This window comes from Oncorhynchus mykiss, unplaced genomic scaffold (genome assembly GCF_013265735.2).
Source record: "Oncorhynchus mykiss isolate Arlee unplaced genomic scaffold, USDA_OmykA_1.1 un_scaffold_421, whole genome shotgun sequence".
Classification (NCBI taxonomy): Eukaryota; Metazoa; Chordata; class Actinopteri; order Salmoniformes; family Salmonidae; genus Oncorhynchus; species Oncorhynchus mykiss.
The window spans coordinates 20,692-47,080 of NW_023493868.1; the positions used below are offsets into that span (position 1 = coordinate 20,692).

At 42.6% G+C, this 26,389-nt stretch overlaps 28 non-coding genes across 28 annotated transcripts; all 28 read right to left on the reverse strand.

The window, feature by feature from the left end:
* Nucleotides 1-660: 660 nt before the first annotated feature.
* Nucleotides 661-732, reverse strand: trnap-ugg. The gene has a single exon. It is a non-coding gene; the product is annotated as a tRNA-Pro (tRNA).
* Nucleotides 733-1,593: 861 nt separating this feature from the next.
* On the reverse strand, nucleotides 1,594-1,665 carry trnap-ugg. Its single transcript has one exon. It is a non-coding gene; the product is annotated as a tRNA-Pro (tRNA).
* Nucleotides 1,666-2,514: 849 nt separating this feature from the next.
* On the reverse strand, nucleotides 2,515-2,586 carry trnap-ugg. The gene has a single exon. It is a non-coding gene; the product is annotated as a tRNA-Pro (tRNA).
* Nucleotides 2,587-3,450: 864 nt separating this feature from the next.
* Nucleotides 3,451-3,522, reverse strand: trnap-ugg. The gene has a single exon. It is a non-coding gene; the product is annotated as a tRNA-Pro (tRNA).
* Nucleotides 3,523-4,371: 849 nt separating this feature from the next.
* On the reverse strand, nucleotides 4,372-4,443 carry trnap-ugg. Its single transcript has one exon. It is a non-coding gene; the product is annotated as a tRNA-Pro (tRNA).
* An 854-nt stretch (nucleotides 4,444-5,297) lies between these two features.
* trnap-ugg lies at nucleotides 5,298-5,369 on the reverse strand. Its single transcript has one exon. It is a non-coding gene; the product is annotated as a tRNA-Pro (tRNA).
* An 848-nt stretch (nucleotides 5,370-6,217) lies between these two features.
* On the reverse strand, nucleotides 6,218-6,289 carry trnap-ugg. Its single transcript has one exon. It is a non-coding gene; the product is annotated as a tRNA-Pro (tRNA).
* Nucleotides 6,290-7,150: 861 nt separating this feature from the next.
* On the reverse strand, nucleotides 7,151-7,222 carry trnap-ugg. The gene has a single exon. It is a non-coding gene; the product is annotated as a tRNA-Pro (tRNA).
* Nucleotides 7,223-8,085: 863 nt separating this feature from the next.
* Nucleotides 8,086-8,157, reverse strand: trnap-ugg. The gene has a single exon. It is a non-coding gene; the product is annotated as a tRNA-Pro (tRNA).
* Nucleotides 8,158-9,020: 863 nt separating this feature from the next.
* trnap-ugg lies at nucleotides 9,021-9,092 on the reverse strand. Its single transcript has one exon. It is a non-coding gene; the product is annotated as a tRNA-Pro (tRNA).
* Nucleotides 9,093-9,955: 863 nt separating this feature from the next.
* trnap-ugg lies at nucleotides 9,956-10,027 on the reverse strand. Its single transcript has one exon. It is a non-coding gene; the product is annotated as a tRNA-Pro (tRNA).
* An 864-nt stretch (nucleotides 10,028-10,891) lies between these two features.
* trnap-ugg lies at nucleotides 10,892-10,964 on the reverse strand. Its single transcript has one exon. It is a non-coding gene; the product is annotated as a tRNA-Pro (tRNA).
* Nucleotides 10,965-11,828: 864 nt separating this feature from the next.
* On the reverse strand, nucleotides 11,829-11,900 carry trnap-ugg. The gene has a single exon. It is a non-coding gene; the product is annotated as a tRNA-Pro (tRNA).
* Nucleotides 11,901-12,763: 863 nt separating this feature from the next.
* trnap-ugg lies at nucleotides 12,764-12,834 on the reverse strand. The gene has a single exon. It is a non-coding gene; the product is annotated as a tRNA-Pro (tRNA).
* Nucleotides 12,835-13,697: 863 nt separating this feature from the next.
* On the reverse strand, nucleotides 13,698-13,769 carry trnap-ugg. The gene has a single exon. It is a non-coding gene; the product is annotated as a tRNA-Pro (tRNA).
* An 861-nt stretch (nucleotides 13,770-14,630) lies between these two features.
* trnap-ugg lies at nucleotides 14,631-14,702 on the reverse strand. The gene has a single exon. It is a non-coding gene; the product is annotated as a tRNA-Pro (tRNA).
* Nucleotides 14,703-15,566: 864 nt separating this feature from the next.
* trnap-ugg lies at nucleotides 15,567-15,638 on the reverse strand. The gene has a single exon. It is a non-coding gene; the product is annotated as a tRNA-Pro (tRNA).
* Nucleotides 15,639-16,502: 864 nt separating this feature from the next.
* Nucleotides 16,503-16,574, reverse strand: trnap-ugg. The gene has a single exon. It is a non-coding gene; the product is annotated as a tRNA-Pro (tRNA).
* Nucleotides 16,575-17,437: 863 nt separating this feature from the next.
* On the reverse strand, nucleotides 17,438-17,509 carry trnap-ugg. Its single transcript has one exon. It is a non-coding gene; the product is annotated as a tRNA-Pro (tRNA).
* Nucleotides 17,510-18,373: 864 nt separating this feature from the next.
* Nucleotides 18,374-18,445, reverse strand: trnap-ugg. Its single transcript has one exon. It is a non-coding gene; the product is annotated as a tRNA-Pro (tRNA).
* An 863-nt stretch (nucleotides 18,446-19,308) lies between these two features.
* On the reverse strand, nucleotides 19,309-19,380 carry trnap-ugg. Its single transcript has one exon. It is a non-coding gene; the product is annotated as a tRNA-Pro (tRNA).
* Nucleotides 19,381-20,243: 863 nt separating this feature from the next.
* Nucleotides 20,244-20,315, reverse strand: trnap-ugg. Its single transcript has one exon. It is a non-coding gene; the product is annotated as a tRNA-Pro (tRNA).
* An 864-nt stretch (nucleotides 20,316-21,179) lies between these two features.
* trnap-ugg lies at nucleotides 21,180-21,251 on the reverse strand. Its single transcript has one exon. It is a non-coding gene; the product is annotated as a tRNA-Pro (tRNA).
* Nucleotides 21,252-22,114: 863 nt separating this feature from the next.
* trnap-ugg lies at nucleotides 22,115-22,186 on the reverse strand. The gene has a single exon. It is a non-coding gene; the product is annotated as a tRNA-Pro (tRNA).
* Nucleotides 22,187-23,049: 863 nt separating this feature from the next.
* Nucleotides 23,050-23,121, reverse strand: trnap-ugg. The gene has a single exon. It is a non-coding gene; the product is annotated as a tRNA-Pro (tRNA).
* An 863-nt stretch (nucleotides 23,122-23,984) lies between these two features.
* trnap-ugg lies at nucleotides 23,985-24,056 on the reverse strand. Its single transcript has one exon. It is a non-coding gene; the product is annotated as a tRNA-Pro (tRNA).
* Nucleotides 24,057-24,919: 863 nt separating this feature from the next.
* Nucleotides 24,920-24,991, reverse strand: trnap-ugg. Its single transcript has one exon. It is a non-coding gene; the product is annotated as a tRNA-Pro (tRNA).
* Nucleotides 24,992-25,854: 863 nt separating this feature from the next.
* trnap-ugg lies at nucleotides 25,855-25,926 on the reverse strand. The gene has a single exon. It is a non-coding gene; the product is annotated as a tRNA-Pro (tRNA).
* Between the last annotated feature and the right edge of the window lie 463 nt (nucleotides 25,927-26,389).

Sequence of the window (26,389 nt, forward strand, 5' to 3'; positions counted from 1 at the left end):
TGTAACAGCAAGAAACAAATGAAGAAAGAGCTAAATGTAGATTTTAACAATTAAAAAGTAGACATCAAAATCAATTGGATCTCATTTCATTTGATCCGATTGACGCACCGGTATGTGAATAAAAAAAACAAAAAAACATTGGAATCTCTCAGTTTTAAATTAGAAATGTCACACATTTTGCACTGGATGCTTCTCAGTCCTACCATAACTGCTGATGTTACACCTCTGCATTTTTGGTGAAATGTGGCAGAGCGAGAGCAATGTTTGTCAAAACATGACACATCCCTAAAATCTGTCTTCTCATACAAATGTCTATAGCTTCAGAACAGTTTGACCTACAAAATAGTTTGCCCATTCTTTGGAAAGGGGAGACTCTCACAAACACAATACTGTTCTCAGTTTTGCTCTATGACCCCCACAAGTGTCAAGGGACTTCGTCTGAAGGTAACCTATGTCCCGGTAAAAGGACAGGTTTTTTAACCAAGGAAGAAATTAATACATGTTGTGCGATGCTGAACCCACTAGTGCAGAGCACAATGGATTAGCAGTCCATTGCCTTAATCACTTGTCCACCTGGTCCTGCGCTCCAGTGGTAGCAGTCGCCCCTCCAACCAGTTGCCCAAGATCCGCCTGTCTCAAATTGTTAAAGGCTCTTCAAAAGGGCTCGTCCGGGATTTGAACCCGGGACCTCTCGCACCCAAAGCGAGAATCATACCCCTAGACCAACGAGCCATTTATTTCAAGACATTGTTTTGCAGTCGCCAGCAATGACGGTGAGAATATGCATTGACAGGTCGATGTTGCCAGGCCACAGTGGATCACGTGAGTTGGTGTATACTTGTGAGCATAGCTATCTTCCAAGCAGTTGACCAGGTTTCAGTTCAAATACTCTGTAATTCATTCTGCTGAGTCTTTCAGATTCAATCTTCATTAGCTGTAACAGCAAGAAACAAATGAAGAAAGAGCTAAATGTAGATTTTAACAATTAAAAAGTAGACATCAAAATCAATTGGATCTCATTTCATTTGATCCGATTGACGCACCGGTATGTGAATAAAAAAACAAAAAAACATTGGAATCTCTCAGTTTTAAATTAGAAATGTCACACATTTTGCACTGGATGCTTCTCAGTCCTACCATAACTGCTGATGTTACACCTCTGCATTTTTGGTGAAATGTGGCAGAGCGAGAGCAATGTTTGTCAAAACATGACACATCCCTAAAATCTGTCTTCTCATACAAATGTCTATAGCTTCAGAACGGTTTGACCTACAAAATAGTTTGCCCATTCTTTGGAAAGGGGAGACTCTCACAAACACAATGCTGTTCTCAGTTTTGCTCTATGACCCCCACAAGTGTCAAGGGACTTGTCTGAAGGTAACCTATGTCCCGGTAAAAGGACAGGTTTTTTAACCAAGGAAGAAATTAATACATGTTGTGCGATGCTGAACCCACTAGTGCAGAGCACAATGGATTAGCAGTCCATTGCCTTAATCACTTGTCCACCTGGTCCTGCGCTCCAGTGGTAGCAGTCGCCCCTCCAACCAGTTGCCCAAGATCCGCCTGTCTCAAATTGTTAAAGGCTCTTCAAAAGGGCTCGTCCGGGATTTGAACCCGGGACCTCTCGCACCCAAAGCGAGAATCATACCCCTAGACCAACGAGCCATTTATTTCAAGACATTGTTTTGCAGTCGCCAGCAATGACGGTGAGAATATGCATTGACAGGTCGATGTTGCCAGGCCACAGTTGGTGGTATACTTGTGAGCATAGCTATCTTCCAAGCAGTTGACCAGGTTTCAGTTCAAATACTCTGTAATTCATCTCCTGAGTCTTTCAGATTCAATCTTCATTAGCTGTAACAGCAAGAAACAAATGAAGAAAGAGCTAAATGTAGATTTTAACAATTAAAAAGTAGACATCAAAATCAATTGGATCTCATTTCATTTGATCCGATTGACGCACCGGTATGTGAATAAAAAAACAAAAAAACATTGGAATCTCTCAGTTTTAAATTAGAAATGTCACACATTTTGCACTGGATGCTTCTCAGTCCTACCATAACTGCTGATGTTACACCTCTGCATTTTTGGTGAAATGTGGCAGAGCGAGAGCAATGTTTGTCAAAACATGACACATCCCTAAAATCTGTCTTCTCATACAAATGTCTATAGCTTCAGAACGGTTTGACCTACAAAATAGTTTGCCCATTCTTTGGAAAGGGGAGACTCTCACAAACACAATGCTGTTCTCAGTTTTGCTCTACTGACCCCCACAAGTGTCAAGGGACTCGTCTGAAGGTAACCTATGTCCCGGTAAAAGGACAGGTTTTTTAACCAAGGAAGAAATTAATACATGTTGTGCGATGCTGAACCCACTAGTGCAGAGCACAATGGATTAGCAGTCCATTGCCTTAATCACTTGTCCACCTGGTCCTGCGCTCCAGTGGTAGCAGTCGCCCCTCCAACCAGTTGCCCAAGATCCGCCTGTCTCACATTGTTAAAGGCTCTTCAAAAGGGCTCGTCCGGGATTTGAACCCGGGACCTCTCGCACCCAAAGCGAGAATCATACCCCTAGACCAACGAGCCATATATTTCAAGACATTGTTTTGCAGTCGCCAGCAATGACGGTGAGAATATGCATTGACAGGTCGATGTTGCCAGGCCACAGTGGATCACGTGAGTGTTGGTGGTATACTTGTGAGCATAGCTATCTTCCAAGCAGTTGACCAGGTTTCAGTTCAAATACTCTGTAATTCATCTCCTGAGTCTTTCAGATTCAATCTTCATTAGCTGTAACAGCAAGAAACAAATGAAGAAAGAGCTAAATGTAGATTTTAACAATTAAAAAGTAGACATCAAAATCAATTGGATCTCATTTCATTTGATCCGATTGACGCACCGGTATGTGAATAAAAAAACAAAAAAACATTGGAATCTCTCAGTTTTAAATTAGAAATGTCACACATTTTGCACTGGATGCTTCTCAGTCCTACCATAACTGCTGATGTTACACCTCTGCATTTTTGGTGAAATGTGGCAGAGCGAGAGCAATGTTTGTCAAAACATGACACATCCCTAAAATCTGTCTTCTCATACAAATGTCTATAGCTTCAGAACGGTTTGACCTACAAAATAGTTTGCCCATTCTTTGGAAAGGGGAGACTCTCACAAACACAATACTGTTCTCAGTTTTGCTCTATGACCCCCACAAGTGTCAAGGGACTTGTCTGAAGGTAACCTATGTCCCGGTAAAAGGACAGGTTTTTTAACCAAGGAAGAAATTAATACATGTTGTGCGATGCTGAACCCTACTAGTGCAGAGCACAATGGATTAGCAGTCCATTGCCTTAATCACTTGTCCACCTGGTCCTGCGCTCCAGTGGTAGCAGTCGCCCCTCCAACCAGTTGCCCAAGATCCGCCTGTCTCAAATTGTTAAAGGCTCTTCAAAAGGGCTCGTCCGGGATTTGAACCCGGGACCTCTCGCACCCAAAGCGAGAATCATACCCCTAGACCAACGAGCCATTTATTTCAAGACATTGTTTTGCAGTCGCCAGCAATGACGGTGAGAATATGCATTGACAGGTCGATGTTGCCAGGCCACAGTTGGTGGTATACTTGTGAGCATAGCTATCTTCCAAGCAGTTGACCAGGTTTCAGTTCAAATACTCTGTAATTCATCTCCTGAGTCTTTCAGATTCAATCTTCATTAGCTGTAACAGCAAGAAACAAATGAAGAAAGAGCTAAATGTAGATTTTAACAATTAAAAAGTAGACATCAAAATCAATTGGATCTCATTTCATTTGATCCGATTGACGCACCGGTATGTGAATAAAAAAACAAAAAAACATTGGAATCTCTCAGTTTTAAATTAGAAATGTCACACATTTTGCACTGGATGCTTCTCAGTCCTACCATAACTGCTGATGTTACACCTCTGCATTTTTGGTGAAATGTGGCAGAGCGAGAGCAATGTTTGTCAAAACATGACACATCCCTAAAATCTGTCTTCTCATACAAATGTCTATAGCTTCAGAACGGTTTGACCTACAAAATAGTTTGCCCATTCTTTGGAAAGGGGAGACTCTCACAAACACAATGCTGTTCTCAGTTTTGCTCTACGACCCCCACAAGTGTCAAGGGACTCGTCTGAAGGTAACCTATGTCCCGGTAAAAGGACAGGTTTTTTAACCAAGGAAGAAATTAATACATGTTGTGCGATGCTGAACCCTACTAGTGCAGAGCACAATGGATTAGCAGTCCATTGCCTTAATCACTTGTCCACCTGGTCCTGCGCTCCAGTGGTAGCAGTCGCCCCTCCAACCAGTTGCCCAAGATCCGCCTGTCTCACATTGTTAAAGGCTCTTCAAAAGGGCTCGTCCGGGATTTGAACCCGGGACCTCTCGCACCCAAAGCGAGAATCATACCCCTAGACCAACGAGCCATTTATTTCAAGACATTGTTTTGCAGTCGCCAGCAATGACGGTGAGAATATGCATTGACAGGTCGATGTTGCCAGGCCCACGTGAGTTTGGTGGTATACTTGTGAGCATAGCTATCTTCCAAGCAGTTGACCAGGTTTCAGTTCAAATACTCTGTAATTCATCTCCTGAGTCTTTCAGATTCAATCTTCATTAGCTGTAACAGCAAGAAACAAATGAAGAAAGAGCTAAATGTAGATTTTAACAATTAAAAAGTAGACATCAAAATCAATTGGATCTCATTTCATTTGATCCGATTGACGCACCGGTATGTGAATAAAAAAACAAAAAAACATTGGAATCTCTCAGTTTTAAATTAGAAATGTCACACATTTTGCACTGGATGCTTCTCAGTCCTACCATAACTGCTGATGTTACACCTCTGCATGTTTGGTGAAATGTGGCAGAGCGAGAGCAATGTTTGTCAAAACATGACACATCCCTAAAATCTGTCTTCTCATACAAATGTCTATAGCTTCAGAACGGTTTGACCTACAAAATAGTTTGCCCATTCTTTGGAAAGGGGAGACTCTCACAAACACAATACTGTTTCTCAGTTTTGCTCTACGACCCCCACAAGTGTCAAGGGACTTGTCTGAAGGTAACCTATGTCCCGGTAAAAGGACAGGTTTTTTAACCAAGGAAGAAATTAATACATGTTGTGCGATGCTGAACCCACTAGTGCAGAGCACAATGGATTAGCAGTCCATTGCCTTAATCACTTGTCCACCTGGTCCTGCGCTCCAGTGGTAGCAGTCGCCCCTCCAACCAGTTGCCCAAGATCCGCCTGTCTCAAATTGTTAAAGGCTCTTCAAAAGGGCTCGTCCGGGATTTGAACCCGGGACCTCTCGCACCCAAAGCGAGAATCATACCCCTAGACCAACGAGCCATTTATTTCAAGACATTGTTTTGCAGTCGCCAGCAATGACGGTGAGAATATGCATTGACAGGTCGATGTTGCCAGGCCACAGTTGGTGGTATACTTGTGAGCATAGCTATCTTCCAAGCAGTTGACCAGGTTTCAGTTCAAATACTCTGTAATTCATCTCCTGAGTCTTTCAGATTCAATCTTCATTAGCTGTAACAGCAAGAAACAAATGAAGAAAGAGCTAAATGTAGATTTTAACAATTAAAAAGTAGACATCAAAATCAATTGGATCTCATTTCATTTGATCCGATTGACGCACCGGTATGTGAATAAAAAAACAAAAAAACATTGGAATCTCTCAGTTTTAAATTAGAAATGTCACACATTTTGCACTGGATGCTTCTCAGTCCTACCATAACTGCTGATGTTACACCTCTGCATTTTTGGTGAAATGTGGCAGAGCGAGAGCAATGTTTGTCAAAACATGACACATCCCTAAAATCTGTCTTCTCATACAAATGTCTATAGCTTCAGAACGGTTTGACCTACAAAATAGTTTGCCCATTCTTTGGAAAGGGGAGACTCTCACAAACACAATACTGTTCTCAGTTTTGCTCTATGACCCCCACAAGTGTCAAGGGACTTGTCTGAAGGTAACCTATGTCCCGGTAAAAGGACAGGTTTTTTAACCAAGGAAGAAATTAATACATGTTGTGCGATGCTGAACCCACTAGTGCAGAGCACAATGGATTAGCAGTCCATTGCCTTAATCACTTGTCCACCTGGTCCTGCGCTCCAGTGGTAGCAGTCGCCCCTCCAACCAGTTGCCCAAGATCCGCCTGTCTCAAATTGTTAAAGGCTCTTCAAAAGGGCTCGTCCGGGATTTGAACCCGGGACCTCTCGCACCCAAAGCGAGAATCATACCCCTAGACCAACGAGCCATTTATTTCAAGACATTGTTTTGCAGTCGCCAGCAATGACGGTGAGAATATGCATTGACAGGTCGATGTTGCCAGGCCACAGTGGATCACGTGAGTGTGGTGTATACTTGTGAGCATAGCTATCTTCCAAGCAGTTGACCAGGTTTCAGTTCAAATACTCTGTAATTCATCTCCTGAGTCTTTCAGATTCAATCTTCATTAGCTGTAACAGCAAGAAACAAATGAAGAAAGAGCTAAATGTAGATTTTAACAATTAAAAAGTAGACATCAAAATCAATTGGATCTCATTTCATTTGATCCGATTGACGCACCGGTATGTGAATAAAAAAACAAAAAAACATTGGAATCTCTCAGTTTTAAATTAGAAATGTCACACATTTTGCACTGGATGCTTCTCAGTCCTACCATAACTGCTGATGTTACACCTCTGCATTTTTGGTGAAATGTGGCAGAGCGAGAGCAATGTTTGTCAAAACATGACACATCCCTAAAATCTGTCTTCTCATACAAATGTCTATAGCTTCAGAACGGTTTGACCTACAAAATAGTTTGCCCATTCTTTGGAAAGGGGAGACTCTCACAAACACAATGCTGTTCTCAGTTTTGCTCTACGACCCCCACAAGTGTCAAGGGACTCGTCTGAAGGTAACCTATGTCCCGGTAAAAGGACAGGTTTTTTAACCAAGGAAGAAATTAATACATGTTGTGCGATGCTGAACCCACTAGTGCAGAGCACAATGGATTAGCAGTCCATTGCCTTAATCACTTGTCCACCTGGTCCTGCGCTCCAGTGGTAGCAGTCGCCCCTCCAACCAGTTGCCCAAGATCCGCCTGTCTCACATTGTTAAAGGCTCTTCAAAAGGGCTCGTCCGGGATTTGAACCCGGGACCTCTCGCACCCAAAGCGAGAATCATACCCCTAGACCAACGAGCCATTTATTTCAAGACATTGTTTTGCAGTCGCCAGCAATGACGGTGAGAATATGCATTGACAGGTCGATGTTGCCAGGCCACAGTGGATCACGTGAGTGTTGGTGGTATACTTGTGAGCATAGCTATCTTCCAAGCAGTTGACCAGGTTTCAGTTCAAATACTCTGTAATTCATCTCCTGAGTCTTTCAGATTCAATCTTCATTAGCTGTAACAGCAAGAAACAAATGAAGAAAGAGCTAAATGTAGATTTTAACAATTAAAAAGTAGACATCAAAATCAATTGGATCTCATTTCATTTGATCCGATTGACGCACCGGTATGTGAATAAAAAAACAAAAAAACATTGGAATCTCTCAGTTTTAAATTAGAAATGTCACACATTTTGCACTGGATGCTTCTCAGTCCTACCATAACTGCTGATGTTACACCTCTGCATTTTTGGTGAAATGTGGCAGAGCGAGAGCAATGTTTGTCAAAACATGACACATCCCTAAAATCTGTCTTCTCATACAAATGTCTATAGCTTCAGAACGGTTTGACCTACAAAATAGTTTGCCCATTCTTTGGAAAGGGGAGACTCTCACAAACACAATACTGTTCTCAGTTTTGCTCTACGACCCCCACAAGTGTCAAGGGACTTGTCTGAAGGTAACCTATGTCCCGGTAAAAGGACAGGTTTTTTAACCAAGGAAGAAATTAATACATGTTGTGCGATGCTGAACCCACTAGTGCAGAGCACAATGGATTAGCAGTCCATTGCCTTAATCACTTGTCCACCTGGTCCTGCGCTCCAGTGGTAGCAGTCGCCCCTCCAACCAGTTGCCCAAGATCCGCCTGTCTCAAATTGTTAAAGGCTCTTCAAAAGGGCTCGTCCGGGATTTGAACCCGGGACCTCTCGCACCCAAAGCGAGAATCATACCCCTAGACCAACGAGCCATTTATTTCAAGACATTGTTTTGCAGTCGCCAGCAATGACGGTGAGAATATGCATTGACAGGTCGATGTTGCCAGGCCACAGTGGATCACGTGAGTGTTGGTGGTATACTTGTGAGCATAGCTATCTTCCAAGCAGTTGACCAGGTTTCAGTTCAAATACTCTGTAATTCATCTCCTGAGTCTTTCAGATTCAATCTTCATTAGCTGTAACAGCAAGAAACAAATGAAGAAAGAGCTAAATGTAGATTTTAACAATTAAAAAGTAGACATCAAAATCAATTGGATCTCATTTCATTTGATCCGATTGACGCACCGGTATGTGAATAAAAAAACAAAAAAACATTGGAATCTCTCAGTTTTAAATTAGAAATGTCACACATTTTGCACTGGATGCTTCTCAGTCCTACCATAACTGCTGATGTTACACCTCTGCATTTTTGGTGAAATGTGGCAGAGCGAGAGCAATGTTTGTCAAAACATGACACATCCCTAAAATCTGTCTTCTCATACAAATGTCTATAGCTTCAGAACGGTTTGACCTACAAAATAGTTTGCCCATTCTTTGGAAAGGGGAGACTCTCACAAACACAATACTGTTCTCAGTTTTGCTCTACGACCCCCACAAGTGTCAAGGGACTTGTCTGAAGGTAACCTATGTCCCGGTAAAAGGACAGGTTTTTTAACCAAGGAAGAAATTAATACATGTTGTGCGATGCTGAACCCACTAGTGCAGAGCACAATGGATTAGCAGTCCATTGCCTTAATCACTTGTCCACCTGGTCCTGCGCTCCAGTGGTAGCAGTCGCCCCTCCAACCAGTTGCCCAAGATCCGCCTGTCTCAAATTGTTAAAGGCTCTTCAAAAGGGCTCGTCCGGGATTTGAACCCGGGACCTCTCGCACCCAAAGCGAGAATCATACCCCTAGACCAACGAGCCATTTATTTCAAGACATTGTTTTGCAGTCGCCAGCAATGACGGTGAGAATATGCATTGACAGGTCGATGTTGCCAGGCCACAGTGGATCACGTGAGTGTTGGTGGTATACTTGTGAGCATAGCTATCTTCCAAGCAGTTGACCAGGTTTCAGTTCAAATACTCTGTAATTCATCTCCTGAGTCTTTCAGATTCAATCTTCATTAGCTGTAACAGCAAGAAACAAATGAAGAAAGAGCTAAATGTAGATTTTAACAATTAAAAAGTAGACATCAAAATCAATTGGATCTCATTTCATTTGATCCGATTGACGCACCGGTATGTGAATAAAAAAACAAAAAAACATTGGAATCTCTCAGTTTTAAATTAGAAATGTCACACATTTTGCACTGGATGCTTCTCAGTCCTACCATAACTGCTGATGTTACACCTCTGCATTTTTGGTGAAATGTGGCAGAGCGAGAGCAATGTTTGTCAAAACATGACACATCCCTAAAATCTGTCTTCTCATACAAATGTCTATAGCTTCAGAACGGTTTGACCTACAAAATAGTTTGCCCATTCTTTGGAAAGGGGAGACTCTCACAAACACAATACTGTTCTCAGTTTTGCTCTACGACCCCCACAAGTGTCAAGGGACTCGTCTGAAGGTAACCTATGTCCCGGTAAAAGGACAGGTTTTTTAACCAAGGAAGAAATTAATACATGTTGTGCGATGCTGAACCCACTAGTGCAGAGCACAATGGATTAGCAGTCCATTGCCTTAATCACTTGTCCACCTGGTCCTGCGCTCCAGTGGTAGCAGTCGCCCCTCCAACCAGTTGCCCAAGATCCGCCTGTCTCAAATTGTTAAAGGCTCTTCAAAAGGGCTCGTCCGGGATTTGAACCCGGGACCTCTCGCACCCAAAGCGAGAATCATACCCCTAGACCAACGAGCCATTTATTTCAAGACATTGTTTTGCAGTCGCCAGCAATGACGGTGAGAATATGCATTGACAGGTCGATGTTGCCAGGCCACAGTGGATCACGTGAGTGTTGGTGGTATACTTGTGAGCATAGCTATCTTCCAAGCAGTTGACCAGGTTTCAGTTCAAATACTCTGTAATTCATCTCCTGAGTCTTTCAGATTCAATCTTCATTAGCTGTAACAGCAAGAAACAAATGAAGAAAGAGCTAAATGTAGATTTTAACAATTAAAAAGTAGACATCAAAATCAATTGGATCTCATTTCATTTGATCCGATTGACGCACCGGTATGTGAATAAAAAAACAAAAAAACATTGGAATCTCTCAGTTTTAAATTAGAAATGTCACACATTTTGCACTGGATGCTTCTCAGTCCTACCATAACTGCTGATGTTACACCTCTGCATTTTTGGTGAAATGTGGCAGAGCGAGAGCAATGTTTGTCAAAACATGACACATCCCTAAAATCTGTCTTCTCATACAAATGTCTATAGCTTCAGAACGGTTTGACCTACAAAATAGTTTGCCCATTCTTTGGAAAGGGGAGACTCTCACAAACACAATACTGTTCTCAGTTTTGCTCTACGACCCCCACAAGTGTCAAGGGACTTCGTCTGAAGGTAACCTATGTCCCGGTAAAAGGACAGGTTTTTTAACCAAGGAAGAAATTAATACATGTTGTGCGATGCTGAACCCACTAGTGCAGAGCACAATGGATTAGCAGTCCATTGCCTTAATCACTTGTCCACCTGGTCCTGCGCTCCAGTGGTAGCAGTCGCCCCTCCAACCAGTTGCCCAAGATCCGCCTGTCTCAAATTGTTAAAGGCTCTTCAAAAGGGCTCGTCCGGGATTTGAACCCAGGGACCTCTCGCACCCAAAGCGAGAATCATACCCCTAGACCAACGAGCCATTTATTTCAAGACATTGTTTTGCAGTCGCCAGCAATGACGGTGAGAATATGCATTGACAGGTCGATGTTGCCAGGCCACAGTGGATCACGTGAGTGTTGGTGGATGTACTTGTGAGCATAGCTATCTTCCAAGCAGTTGACCAGGTTTCAGTTCAAATACTCTGTAATTCATCTCCTGAGTCTTTCAGATTCAATCTTCATTAGCTGTAACAGCAAGAAACAAATGAAGAAAGAGCTAAATGTAGATTTTAACAATTAAAAAGTAGACATCAAAATCAATTGGATCTCATTTCATTTGATCCGATTGACGCACCGGTATGTGAATAAAAAAACAAAAAAACATTGGAATCTCTCAGTTTTAAATTAGAAATGTCACACATTTTGCACTGGATGCTTCTCAGTCCTACCATAACTGCTGATGTTACACCTCTGCATTTTTGGTGAAATGTGGCAGAGCGAGAGCAATGTTTGTCAAAACATGACACATCCCTAAAATCTGTCTTCTCATACAAATGTCTATAGCTTCAGAACGGTTTGACCTACAAAATAGTTTGCCCATTCTTTGGAAAGGGGAGACTCTCACAAACACAATACTGTTCTCAGTTTTGCTCTACGACCCCCACAAGTGTCAAGGGACTTGTCTGAAGGTAACCTATGTCCCGGTAAAAGGACAGGTTTTTTAACCAAGGAAGAAATTAATACATGTTGTGCGATGCTGAACCCACTAGTGCAGAGCACAATGGATTAGCAGTCCATTGCCTTAATCACTTGTCCACCTGGTCCTGCGCTCCAGTGGTAGCAGTCGCCCCTCCAACCAGTTGCCCAAGATCCGCCTGTCTCACATTGTTAAAGGCTCTTCAAAAGGGCTCGTCCGGGATTTGAACCCGGGACCTCTCGCACCCAAAGCGAGAATCATACCCCTAGACCAACGAGCCATTTATTTCAAGACATTGTTTTGCAGTCGCCAGCAATGACGGTGAGAATATGCATTGACAGGTCGATGTTGCCAGGCCACAGTGGATCACGTGAGTGTTGGTGGTATACTTGTGAGCATAGCTATCTTCCAAGCAGTTGACCAGGTTTCAGTTCAAATACTCTGTAATTCATCTCCTGAGTCTTTCAGATTCAATCTTCATTAGCTGTAACAGCAAGAAACAAATGAAGAAAGAGCTAAATGTAGATTTTAACAATTAAAAAGTAGACATCAAAATCAATTGGATCTCATTTCATTTGATCCGATTGACGCACCGGTATGTGAATAAAAAAACAAAAAAACATTGGAATCTCTCAGTTTTAAATTAGAAATGTCACACATTTTGCACTGGATGCTTCTCAGTCCTACCATAACTGCTGATGTTACACCTCTGCATTTTTGGTGAAATGTGGCAGAGCGAGAGCAATGTTTGTCAAAACATGACACATCCCTAAAATCTGTCTTCTCATACAAATGTCTATAGCTTCAGAACGGTTTGACCTACAAAATAGTTTGCCCATTCTTTGGAAAGGGGAGACTCTCACAAACACAATACTGTTCTCAGTTTTGCTCTACGACCCCCACAAGTGTCAAGGGACTTGTCTGAAGGTAACCTATGTCCCGGTAAAAGGACAGGTTTTTTAACCAAGGAAGAAATTAATACATGTTGTGCGATGCTGAACCCACTAGTGCAGAGCACAATGGATTAGCAGTCCATTGCCTTAATCACTTGTCCACCTGGTCCTGCGCTCCAGTGGTAGCAGTCGCCCCTCCAACCAGTTGCCCAAGATCCGCCTGTCTCAAATTGTTAAAGGCTCTTCAAAAGGGCTCGTCCGGGATTTGAACCCGGGACCTCTCGCACCCAAAGCGAGAATCATACCCTAGACCAACGAGCCATTTATTTCAAGACATTGTTTTGCAGTCGCCAGCAATGACGGTGAGAATATGCATTGACAGGTCGATGTTGCCAGGCCACAGTGGATCACGTGAGTGTTGGTGGTATACTTGTGAGCATAGCTATCTTCCAAGCAGTTGACCAGGTTTCAGTTCAAATACTCTGTAATTCATCTCCTGAGTCTTTCAGATTCAATCTTCATTAGCTGTAACAGCAAGAAACAAATGAAGAAAGAGCTAAATGTAGATTTTAACAATTAAAAAGTAGACATCAAAATCAATTGGATCTCATTTCATTTGATCCGATTGACGCACCGGTATGTGAATAAAAAAACAAAAAAACATTGGAATCTCTCAGTTTTAAATTAGAAATGTCACACATTTTGCACTGGATGCTTCTCAGTCCTACCATAACTGCTGATGTTACACCTCTGCATTTTTGGTGAAATGTGGCAGAGCGAGAGCAATGTTTGTCAAAACATGACACATCCCTAAAATCTGTCTTCTCATACAAATGTCTATAGCTTCAGAACGGTTTGACCTACAAAATAGTTTGCCCATTCTTTGGAAAGGGGAGACTCTCACAAACACAATGCTGTTCTCAGTTTTGCTCTACGACCCCCACAAGTGTCAAGGGACTCGTCTGAAGGTAACCTATGTCCCGGTAAAAGGACAGGTTTTTTAACCAAGGAAGAAATTAATACATGTTGTGCGATGCTGAACCCACTAGTGCAGAGCACAATGGATTAGCAGTCCATTGCCTTAATCACTTGTCCACCTGGTCCTGCGCTCCAGTGGTAGCAGTCGCCCCTCCAACCAGTTGCCCAAGATCCGCCTGTCTCAAATTGTTAAAGGCTCTTCAAAAGGGCTCGTCCGGGATTTGAACCCGGGACCTCTCGCACCCAAAGCGAGAATCATACCCCTAGACCAACGAGCCATTTATTTCAAGACATTGTTTTGCAGTCGCCAGCAATGACGGTGAGAATATGCATTGACAGGTCGATGTTGCCAGGCCACAGTGGATCACGTGAGTGTTGGTGGTATACTTGTGAGCATAGCTATCTTCCAAGCAGTTGACCAGGTTTCAGTTCAAATACTCTGTAATTCATCTCCTGAGTCTTTCAGATTCAATCTTCATTAGCTGTAACAGCAAGAAACAAATGAAGAAAGAGCTAAATGTAGATTTTAACAATTAAAAAGTAGACATCAAAATCAATTGGATCTCATTTCATTTGATCCGATTGACGCACCGGTATGTGAATAAAAAAACAAAAAACATTGGAATCTCTCAGTTTTAAATTAGAAATGTCACACATTTTGCACTGGATGCTTCTCAGTCCTACCATAACTGCTGATGTTACACCTCTGCATTTTGGTGAAATGTGGCAGAGCGAGAGCAATGTTTGTCAAAACATGACACATCCCTAAAATCTGTCTTCTCATACAAATGTCTATAGCTTCAGAACGGTTTGACCTACAAAATAGTTTGCCCATTCTTTGGAAAGGGGAGACTCTCACAAACACAATGCTGTTCTCAGTTTTGCTCTACGACCCCCACAAGTGTCAAGGGACTCGTCTGAAGGTAACCTATGTCCCGGTAAAAGGACAGGTTTTTTAACCAAGGAAGAAATTAATACATGTTGTGCGATGCTGAACCCACTAGTGCAGAGCACAATGGATTAGCAGTCCATTGCCTTAATCACTTGTCCACCTGGTCCTGCGCTCCAGTGGTAGCAGTCGCCCCTCCAACCAGTTGCCCAAGATCCGCCTGTCTCACATTGTTAAAGGCTCTTCAAAAGGGCTCGTCCGGGATTTGAACCCGGGACCTCTCGCACCCAAAGCGAGAATCATACCCCTAGACCAACGAGCCATTTATTTCAAGACATTGTTTTGCAGTCGCCAGCAATGACGGTGAGAATATGCATTGACAGGTCGATGTTGCCAGGCCACAGTGGATCACGTGAGTGTTGGTGGTATACTTGTGAGCATAGCTATCTTCCAAGCAGTTGACCAGGTTTCAGTTCAAATACTCTGTAATTCATCTCCTGAGTCTTTCAGATTCAATCTTCATTAGCTGTAACAGCAAGAAACAAATGAAGAAAGAGCTAAATGTAGATTTTAACAATTAAAAAGTAGACATCAAAATCAATTGGATCTCATTTCATTTGATCCGATTGACGCACCGGTATGTGAATAAAAAAACAAAAAAACATTGGAATCTCTCAGTTTTAAATTAGAAATGTCACACATTTTGCACTGGATGCTTCTCAGTCCTACCATAACTGCTGATGTTACACCTCTGCATTTTTGGTGAAATGTGGCAGAGCGAGAGCAATGTTTGTCAAAACATGACACATCCCTAAAATCTGTCTTCTCATACAAATGTCTATAGCTTCAGAACGGTTTGACCTACAAAATAGTTTGCCCATTCTTTGGAAAGGGGAGACTCTCACAAACACAATGCTGTTCTCAGTTTTGCTCTACGACCCCCACAAGTGTCAAGGGACTTCGTCTGAAGGTAACCTATGTCCCGGTAAAAGGACAGGTTTTTTAACCAAGGAAGAAATTAATACATGTTGTGCGATGCTGAACCCACTAGTGCAGAGCACAATGGATTAGCAGTCCATTGCCTTAATCACTTGTCCACCTGGTCCTGCGCTCCAGTGGTAGCAGTCGCCCCTCCAACCAGTTGCCCAAGATCCGCCTGTCTCAAATTGTTAAAGGCTCTTCAAAAGGGCTCGTCCGGGATTTGAACCCGGGACCTCTCGCACCCAAAGCGAGAATCATACCCCTAGACCAACGAGCCATTTATTTCAAGACATTGTTTTGCAGTCGCCAGCAATGACGGTGAGAATATGCATTGACAGGTCGATGTTGCCAGGCCACAGTGGATCACGTGAGTGTTGGTGGTATACTTGTGAGCATAGCTATCTTCCAAGCAGTTGACCAGGTTTCAGTTCAAATACTCTGTAATTCATCTCCTGAGTCTTTCAGATTCAATCTTCATTAGCTGTAACAGCAAGAAACAAATGAAGAAAGAGCTAAATGTAGATTTTAACAATTAAAAAGTAGACATCAAAATCAATTGGATCTCATTTCATTTGATCCGATTGACGCACCGGTATGTGAATAAAAAAACAAAAAAACATTGGAATCTCTCAGTTTTAAATTAGAAATGTCACACATTTTGCACTGGATGCTTCTCAGTCCTACCATAACTGCTGATGTTACACCTCTGCATTTTTGGTGAAATGTGGCAGAGCGAGAGCAATGTTTGTCAAAACATGACACATCCCTAAAATCTGTCTTCTCATACAAATGTCTATAGCTTCAGAACGGTTTGACCTACAAAATAGTTTGCCCATTCTTTGGAAAGGGGAGACTCTCACAAACACAATGCTGTTCTCAGTTTTGCTCTACGACCCCCACAAGTGTCAAGGGACTCTGTCTGAAGGTAACCTATGTCCCGGTAAAAGGACAGGTTTTTTAACCAAGGAAGAAATTAATACATGTTGTGCGATGCTGAACCCACTAGTGCAGAGCACAATGGATTAGCAGTCCATTGCCTTAATCACTTGTCCACCTGGTCCTGCGCTCCAGTGGTAGCAGTCGCCCCTCCAACCAGTTGCCCAAGATCCGCCTGTCTCAAATTGTTAAAGGCTCTTCAAAAGGGCTCGTCCGGGATTTGAACCCGGGACCTCTCGCACCCAAAGCGAGAATCATACCCCTAGACCAACGAGCCATTTATTTCAAGACATTGTTTTGCAGTCGCCAGCAATGACGGTGAGAATATGCATTGACAGGTCGATGTTGCCAGGCCACAGTGGATCACGTGAGTGTTGGTGGTATACTTGTGAGCATAGCTATCTTCCAAGCAGTTGACCAGGTTTCAGTTCAAATACTCTGTAATTCATCTCCTGAGTCTTTCAGATTCAATCTTCATTAGCTGTAACAGCAAGAAACAAATGAAGAAAGAGCTAAATGTAGATTTTAACAATTAAAAAGTAGACATCAAAATCAATTGGATCTCATTTCATTTGATCCGATTGACGCACCGGTATGTGAATAAAAAAACAAAAAAACATTGGAATCTCTCAGTTTTAAATTAGAAATGTCACACATTTTGCACTGGATGCTTCTCAGTCCTACCATAACTGCTGATGTTACACCTCTGCATTTTTGGTGAAATGTGGCAGAGCGAGAGCAATGTTTGTCAAAACATGACACATCCCTAAAATCTGTCTTCTCATACAAATGTCTATAGCTTCAGAACGGTTTGACCTACAAAATAGTTTGCCCATTCTTTGGAAAGGGGAGACTCTCACAAACACAATACTGTTCTCAGTTTTGCTCTACGACCCCCACAAGTGTCAAGGGACTCGTCTGAAGGTAACCTATGTCCCGGTAAAAGGACAGGTTTTTTAACCAAGGAAGAAATTAATACATGTTGTGCGATGCTGAACCCACTAGTGCAGAGCACAATGGATTAGCAGTCCATTGCCTTAATCACTTGTCCACCTGGTCCTGCGCTCCAGTGGTAGCAGTCGCCCCTCCAACCAGTTGCCCAAGATCCGCCTGTCTCAAATTGTTAAAGGCTCTTCAAAAGGGCTCGTCCGGGATTTGAACCCGGGACCTCTCGCACCCAAAGCGAGAATCATACCCCTAGACCAACGAGCCATTTATTTCAAGACATTGTTTTGCAGTCGCCAGCAATGACGGTGAGAATATGCATTGACAGGTCGATGTTGCCAGGCCACAGTGGATCACGTGAGTGTTGGTGGTATACTTGTGAGCATAGCTATCTTCCAAGCAGTTGACCAGGTTTCAGTTCAAATACTCTGTAATTCATCTCCTGAGTCTTTCAGATTCAATCTTCATTAGCTGTAACAGCAAGAAACAAATGAAGAAAGAGCTAAATGTAGATTTTAACAATTAAAAAGTAGACATCAAAATCAATTGGATCTCATTTCATTTGATCCGATTGACGCACCGGTATGTGAATAAAAAAACAAAAAAACATTGGAATCTCTCAGTTTTAAATTAGAAATGTCACACATTTTGCACTGGATGCTTCTCAGTCCTACCATAACTGCTGATGTTACACCTCTGCATTTTTGGTGAAATGTGGCAGAGCGAGAGCAATGTTTGTCAAAACATGACACATCCCTAAAATCTGTCTTCTCATACAAATGTCTATAGCTTCAGAACGGTTTGACCTACAAAATAGTTTGCCCATTCTTTGGAAAGGGGAGACTCTCACAAACACAATGCTGTTCTCAGTTTTGCTCTACGACCCCCACAAGTGTCAAGGGACTTCGTCTGAAGGTAACCTATGTCCCGGTAAAAGGACAGGTTTTTTAACCAAGGAAGAAATTAATACATGTTGTGCGATGCTGAACCCACTAGTGCAGAGCACAATGGATTAGCAGTCCATTGCCTTAATCACTTGTCCACCTGGTCCTGCGCTCCAGTGGTAGCAGTCGCCCCTCCAACCAGTTGCCCAAGATCCGCCTGTCTCAAATTGTTAAAGGCTCTTCAAAAGGGCTCGTCCGGGATTTGAACCCGGGACCTCTCGCACCCAAAGCGAGAATCATACCCCTAGACCAACGAGCCATTTATTTCAAGACATTGTTTTGCAGTCGCCAGCAATGACGGTGAGAATATGCATTGACAGGTCGATGTTGCCAGGCCACAGTGGATCACGTGAGTGTTGGTGGTATACTTGTGAGCATAGCTATCTTCCAAGCAGTTGACCAGGTTTCAGTTCAAATACTCTGTAATTCATCTCCTGAGTCTTTCAGATTCAATCTTCATTAGCTGTAACAGCAAGAAACAAATGAAGAAAGAGCTAAATGTAGATTTTAACAATTAAAAAGTAGACATCAAAATCAATTGGATCTCATTTCATTTGATCCGATTGACGCACCGGTATGTGAATAAAAAAACAAAAAAACATTGGAATCTCTCAGTTTTAAATTAGAAATGTCACACATTTTGCACTGGATGCTTCTCAGTCCTACCATAACTGCTGATGTTACACCTCTGCATTTTTGGTGAAATGTGGCAGAGCGAGAGCAATGTTTGTCAAAACATGACACATCCCTAAAATCTGTCTTCTCATACAAATGTCTATAGCTTCAGAACGGTTTGACCTACAAAATAGTTTGCCCATTCTTTGGAAAGGGGAGACTCTCACAAACACAATGCTGTTCTCAGTTTTGCTCTACGACCCCCACAAGTGTCAAGGGACTCGTCTGAAGGTAACCTATGTCCCGGTAAAAGGACAGGTTTTTTAACCAAGGAAGAAATTAATACATGTTGTGCGATGCTGAACCCACTAGTGCAGAGCACAATGGATTAGCAGTCCATTGCCTTAATCACTTGTCCACCTGGTCCTGCGCTCCAGTGGTAGCAGTCGCCCCTCCAACCAGTTGCCCAAGATCCGCCTGTCTCACATTGTTAAAGGCTCTTCAAAAGGGCTCGTCCGGGATTTGAACCCGGGACCTCTCGCACCCAAAGCGAGAATCATACCCCTAGACCAACGAGCCATTTATTTCAAGACATTGTTTTGCAGTCGCCAGCAATGACGGTGAGAATATGCATTGACAGGTCGATGTTGCCAGGCCACAGTGGATCACGTGAGTGTTGGTGGTATACTTGTGAGCATAGCTATCTTCCAAGCAGTTGACCAGGTTTCAGTTCAAATACTCTGTAATTCATCTCCTGAGTCTTTCAGATTCAATCTTCATTAGCTGTAACAGCAAGAAACAAATGAAGAAAGAGCTAAATGTAGATTTTAACAATTAAAAAGTAGACATCAAAATCAATTGGATCTCATTTCATTTGATCCGATTGACGCACCGGTATGTGAATAAAAAAACAAAAAAACATTGGAATCTCTCAGTTTTAAATTAGAAATGTCACACATTTTGCACTGGATGCTTCTCAGTCCTACCATAACTGCTGATGTTACACCTCTGCATTTTTGGTGAAATGTGGCAGAGCGAGAGCAATGTTTGTCAAAACATGACACATCCCTAAAATCTGTCTTCTCATACAAATGTCTATAGCTTCAGAACGGTTTGACCTACAAAATAGTTTGCCCATTCTTTGGAAAGGGGAGACTCTCACAAACACAATGCTGTTCTCAGTTTTGCTCTACGACCCCCACAAGTGTCAAGGGACTCGTCTGAAGGTAACCTATGTCCCGGTAAAAGGACAGGTTTTTTAACCAAGGAAGAAATTAATACATGTTGTGCGATGCTGAACCCACTAGTGCAGAGCACAATGGATTAGCAGTCCATTGCCTTAATCACTTGTCCACCTGGTCCTGCGCTCCAGTGGTAGCAGTCGCCCCTCCAACCAGTTGCCCAAGATCCGCCTGTCTCACATTGTTAAAGGCTCTTCAAAAGGGCTCGTCCGGGATTTGAACCCGGGACCTCTCGCACCCAAAGCGAGAATCATACCCCTAGACCAACGAGCCATTTATTTCAAGACATTGTTTTGCAGTCGCCAGCAATGACGGTGAGAATATGCATTGACAGGTCGATGTTGCCAGGCCACAGTGGATCACGTGAGTGTTGGTGGTATACTTGTGAGCATAGCTATCTTCCAAGCAGTTGACCAGGTTTCAGTTCAAATACTCTGTAATTCATCTCCTGAGTCTTTCAGATTCAATCTTCATTAGCTGTAACAGCAAGAAACAAATGAAGAAAGAGCTAAATGTAGATTTTAACAATTAAAAAGTAGACATCAAAATCAATTGGATCTCATTTCATTTGATCCGATTGACGCACCGGTATGTGAATAAAAAAACAAAAAAACATTGGAATCTCTCAGTTTTAAATTAGAAATGTCACACATTTTGCACTGGATGCTTCTCAGTCCTACCATAACTGCTGATGTTACACCTCTGCATTTTTGGTGAAATGTGGCAGAGCGAGAGCAATGTTTGTCAAAACATGACACATCCCTAAAATCTGTCTTCTCATACAAATGTCTATAGCTTCAGAACGGTTTGACCTACAAAATAGTTTGCCCATTCTTTGGAAAGGGGAGACTCTCACAAACACAATGCTGTTCTCAGTTTTGCTCTACGACCCCCACAAGTGTCAAGGGACTCTGTCTGAAGGTAACCTATGTCCCGGTAAAAGGACAGGTTTTTTAACCAAGGAAGAAATTAATACATGTTGTGCGATGCTGAACCCACTAGTGCAGAGCACAATGGATTAGCAGTCCATTGCCTTAATCACTTGTCCACCTGGTCCTGCGCTCCAGTGGTAGCAGTCGCCCCTCCAACCAGTTGCCCAAGATCCGCCTGTCTCACATTGTTAAAGGCTCTTCAAAAGGGCTCGTCCGGGATTTGAACCCGGGACCTCTCGCACCCAAAGCGAGAATCATACCCCTAGACCAACGAGCCATTTATTTCAAGACATTGTTTTGCAGTCGCCAGCAATGACGGTGAGAATATGCATTGACAGGTCGATGTTGCCAGGCCACAGTGGATCACGTGAGTGTTGGTGGTATACTTGTGAGCATAGCTATCTTCCAAGCAGTTGACCAGGTTTCAGTTCAAATACTCTGTAATTCATCTCCTGAGTCTTTCAGATTCAATCTTCATTAGCTGTAACAGCAAGAAACAAATGAAGAAAGAGCTAAATGTAGATTTTAACAATTAAAAAGTAGACATCAAAATCAATTGGATCTCATTTCATTTGATCCGATTGACGCACCGGTATGTGAATAAAAAAACAAAAAAACATTGGAATCTCTCAGTTTTAAATTAGAAATGTCACACATTTTGCACTGGATGCTTCTCAGTCCTACCATAACTGCTGATGTTACACCTCTGCATTTTTGGTGAAATGTGGCAGAGCGAGAGCAATGTTTGTCAAAACATGACACATCCCTAAAATCTGTCTTCTCATACAAATGTCTATAGCTTCAGAACGGTTTGACCTACAAAATAGTTTGCCCATTCTTTGGAAAGGGGAGACTCTCACAAACACAATGCTGTTCTCAGTTTTGCTCTACGACCCCCACAAGTGTCAAGGGACTCGTCTGAAGGTAACCTATGTCCCGGTAAAAGGACAGGTTTTTTAACCAAGGAAGAAATTAATACATGTTGTGCGATGCTGAACCCACTAGTGCAGAGCACAATGGATTAGCAGTCCATTGCCTTAATCACTTGTCCACCTGGTCCTGCGCTCCAGTGGTAGCAGTCGCCCCTCCAACCAGTTGCCCAAGATCCGCCTGTCTCACATTGTTAAAGGCTCTTCAAAAGGGCTCGTCCGGGATTTGAACCCGGGACCTCTCGCACCCAAAGCGAGAATCATACCCCTAGACCAACGAGCCATTTATTTCAAGACATTGTTTTGCAGTCGCCAGCAATGACGGTGAGAATATGCATTGACAGGTCGATGTTGCCAGGCCACAGTGGATCACGTGAGTGTTGGTGGTATACTTGTGAGCATAGCTATCTTCCAAGCAGTTGACCAGGTTTCAGTTCAAATACTCTGTAATTCATCTCCTGAGTCTTTCAGATTCAATCTTCATTAGCTGTAACAGCAAGAAACAAATGAAGAAAGAGCTAAATGTAGATTTTAACAATTAAAAAGTAGACATCAAAATCAATTGGATCTCATTTCATTTGATCCGATTGACGCACCGGTATGTGAATAAAAAAACAAAAAAACATTGGAATCTCTCAGTTTTAAATTAGAAATGTCACACATTTTGCACTGGATGCTTCTCAGTCCTACCATAACTGCTGATGTTACACCTCTGCATTTTTGGTGAAATGTGGCAGAGCGAGAGCAATGTTTGTCAAAACATGACACATCCCTAAAATCTGTCTTCTCATACAAATGTCTATAGCTTCAGAACGGTTTGACCTACAAAATAGTTTGCCCATTCTTTGGAAAGGGGAGACTCTCACAAACACAATGCTGTTCTCAGTTTTGCTCTACGACCCCCACAAGTGTCAAGGGACTCGTCTGAAGGTAACCTATGTCCCGGTAAAAGGACAGGTTTTTTAACCAAGGAAGAAATTAATACATGTTGTGCGATGCTGAACCCACTAGTGCAGAGCACAATGGATTAGCAGTCCATTGCCTTAATCACTTGTCCACCTGGTCCTGCGCTCCAGTGGTAGCAGTCGCCCCTCCAACCAGTTGCCCAAGATCCGCCTGTCTCACATTGTTAAAGGCTCTTCAAAAGGGCTCGTCCGGGATTTGAACCCGGGACCTCTCGCACCCAAAGCGAGAATCATACCCCTAGACCAACGAGCCATTTATTTCAAGACATTGTTTTGCAGTCGCCAGCAATGACGGTGAGAATATGCATTGACAGGTCGATGTTGCCAGGCCACAGTGGATCACGTGAGTGTTGGTGGTATACTTGTGAGCATAGCTATCTTCCAAGCAGTTGACCAGGTTTCAGTTCAAATACTCTGTAATTCATCTCCTGAGTCTTTCAGATTCAATCTTCATTAGCTGTAACAGCAAGAAACAAATGAAGAAAGAGCTAAATGTAGATTTTAACAATTAAAAAGTAGACATCAAAATCAATTGGATCTCATTTCATTTGATCCGATTGACGCACCGGTATGTGAATAAAAAAACAAAAAAACATTGGAATCTCTCAGTTTTAAATTAGAAATGTCACACATTTTGCACTGGATGCTTCTCAGTCCTACCATAACTGCTGATGTTACACCTCTGCATTTTTGGTGAAATGTGGCAGAGCGAGAGCAATGTTTGTCAAAACATGACACATCCCTAAAATCTGTCTTCTCATACAAATGTCTATAGCTTCAGAACGGTTTGACCTACAAAATAGTTTGCCCATTCTTTGGAAAGGGGAGACTCTCACAAACACAATGCTGTTCTCAGTTTTGCTCTACGACCCCCACAAGTGTCAAGGGACTCGTCTGAAGGTAACCTATGTCCCGGTAAAAGGACAGGTTTTTTAACCAAGGAAGAAATTAATACATGTTGTGCGATGCTGAACCCACTAGTGCAGAGCACAATGGATTAGCAGTCCATTGCCTTAATCACTTGTCCACCTGGTCCTGCGCTCCAGTGGTAGCAGTCGCCCCTCCAACCAGTTGCCCAAGATCCGCCTGTCTCACATTGTTAAAGGCTCTTCAAAAGGGCTCGTCCGGGATTTGAACCCGGGACCTCTCGCACCCAAAGCGAGAATCATACCCCTAGACCAACGAGCCATTTATTTCAAGACATTGTTTTGCAGTCGCCAGCAATGACGGTGAGAATATGCATTGACAGGTCGATGTTGCCAGGCCACAGTGGATCACGTGAGTGTTGGTGGTATACTTGTGAGCATAGCTATCTTCCAAGCAGTTGACCAGGTTTCAGTTCAAATACTCTGTAATTCATCTCCTGAGTCTTTCAGATTCAATCTTCATTAGCTGTAACAGCAAGAAACAAATGAAGAAAGAGCTAAATGTAGATTTTAACAATTAAAAAGTAGACATCAAAATCAATTGGATCTCATTTCATTTGATCCGATTGACGCACCGGTATGTGAATAAAAAAACAAAAAAACATTGGAATCTCTCAGTTTTAAATTAGAAATGTCACACATTTTGCACTGGATGCTTCTCAGTCCTACCATAACTGCTGATGTTACACCTCTGCATTTTTGGTGAAATGTGGCAGAGCGAGAGCAATGTTTGTCAAAACATGACACATCCCTAAAATCTGTCTTCTCATACAAATGTCTATAGCTTCAGAACGGTTTGACCTACAAAATAGTTTGCCCATTCTTTGGAAAGGGGAGACTCTCACAAACACAATGCTGTTCTCAGTTTTGCTCTACGACCCCCACAAGTGTCAAGGGACTCGTCTGAAGGTAACCTATGTCCCGGTAAAAGGACAGGTTTTTTAACCAAGGAAGAAATTAATACATGTTGTGCGATGCTGAACCCACTAGTGCAGAGCACAATGGATTAGCAGTCCATTGCCTTAATCACTTGTCCACCTGGTCCTGCGCTCCAGTGGTAGCAGTCGCCCCTCCAACCAGTTGCCCAAGATCCGCCTGTCTCACATTGTTAAAGGCTCTTCAAAAGGGCTCGTCCGGGATTTGAACCCGGGACCTCTCGCACCCAAAGCGAGAATCATACCCCTAGACCAACGAGCCATTTATTTCAAGACATTGTTTTGCAGTCGCCAGCAATGACGGTGAGAATATGCATTGACAGGTCGATGTTGCCAGGCCACAGTGGATCACGTGAGTGTTGGTGGTATACTTGTGAGCATAGCTATCTTCCAAGCAGTTGACCAGGTTTCAGTTCAAATACTCTGTAATTCATCTCCTGAGTCTTTCAGATTCAATCTTCATTAGCTGTAACAGCAAGAAACAAATGAAGAAAGAGCTAAATGTAGATTTTAACAATTAAAAAGTAGACATCAAAATCAATTGGATCTCATTTCATTTGATCCGATTGACGCACCGGTATGTGAATAAAAAAACAAAAAAACATTGGAATCTCTCAGTTTTAAATTAGAAATGTCACACATTTTGCACTGGATGCTTCTCAGTCCTACCATAACTGCTGATGTTACACCTCTGCATTTTTGGTGAAATGTGGCAGAGCGAGAGCAATGTTTGTCAAAACATGACACATCCCTAAAATCTGTCTTCTCATACAAATGTCTATAGCTTCAGAACGGTTTGACCTACAAAATAGTTTGCCCATTCTTTGGAAAGGGGAGACTCTCACAAACACAATGCTGTTCTCAGTTTTGCTCTACGACCCCCACAAGTGTCAAGGGACTCGTCTGAAGGTAACCTATGTCCCGGTAAAAGGACAGGTTTTTTAACCAAGGAAGAAATTAATACATGTTGTGCGATGCTGAACCCACTAGTGCAGAGCACAATGGATTAGCAGTCCATTGCCTTAATCACTTGTCCACCTGGTCCTGCGCTCCAGTGGTAGCAGTCGCCCCTCCAACCAGTTGCCCAAGATCCGCCTGTCTCACATTGTTAAAGGCTCTTCAAAAGGGCTCGTCCGGGATTTGAACCCGGGACCTCTCGCACCCAAAGCGAGAATCATACCCCTAGACCAACGAGCCATTTATTTCAAGACATTGTTTTGCAGTCGCCAGCAATGACGGTGAGAATATGCATTGACAGGTCGATGTTGCCAGGCCACAGTGGATCACGTGAGTGTTGGTGGTATACTTGTGAGCATAGCTATCTTCCAAGCAGTTGACCAGGTTTCAGTTCAAATACTCTGTAATTCATCTCCTGAGTCTTTCAGATTCAATCTTCATTAGCTGTAACAGCAAGAAACAAATGAAGAAAGAGCTAAATGTAGATTTTAACAATTAAAAAGTAGACATCAAAATCAATTGGATCTCATTTCATTTGATCCGATTGACGCACCGGTATGTGAATAAAAAAACAAAAAAACATTGGAATCTCTCAGTTTTAAATTAGAAATGTCACACATTTTGCACTGGATGCTTCTCAGTCCTACCATAACTGCTGATGTTACACCTCTGCATTTTTGGTGAAATGTGGCAGAGCGAGAGC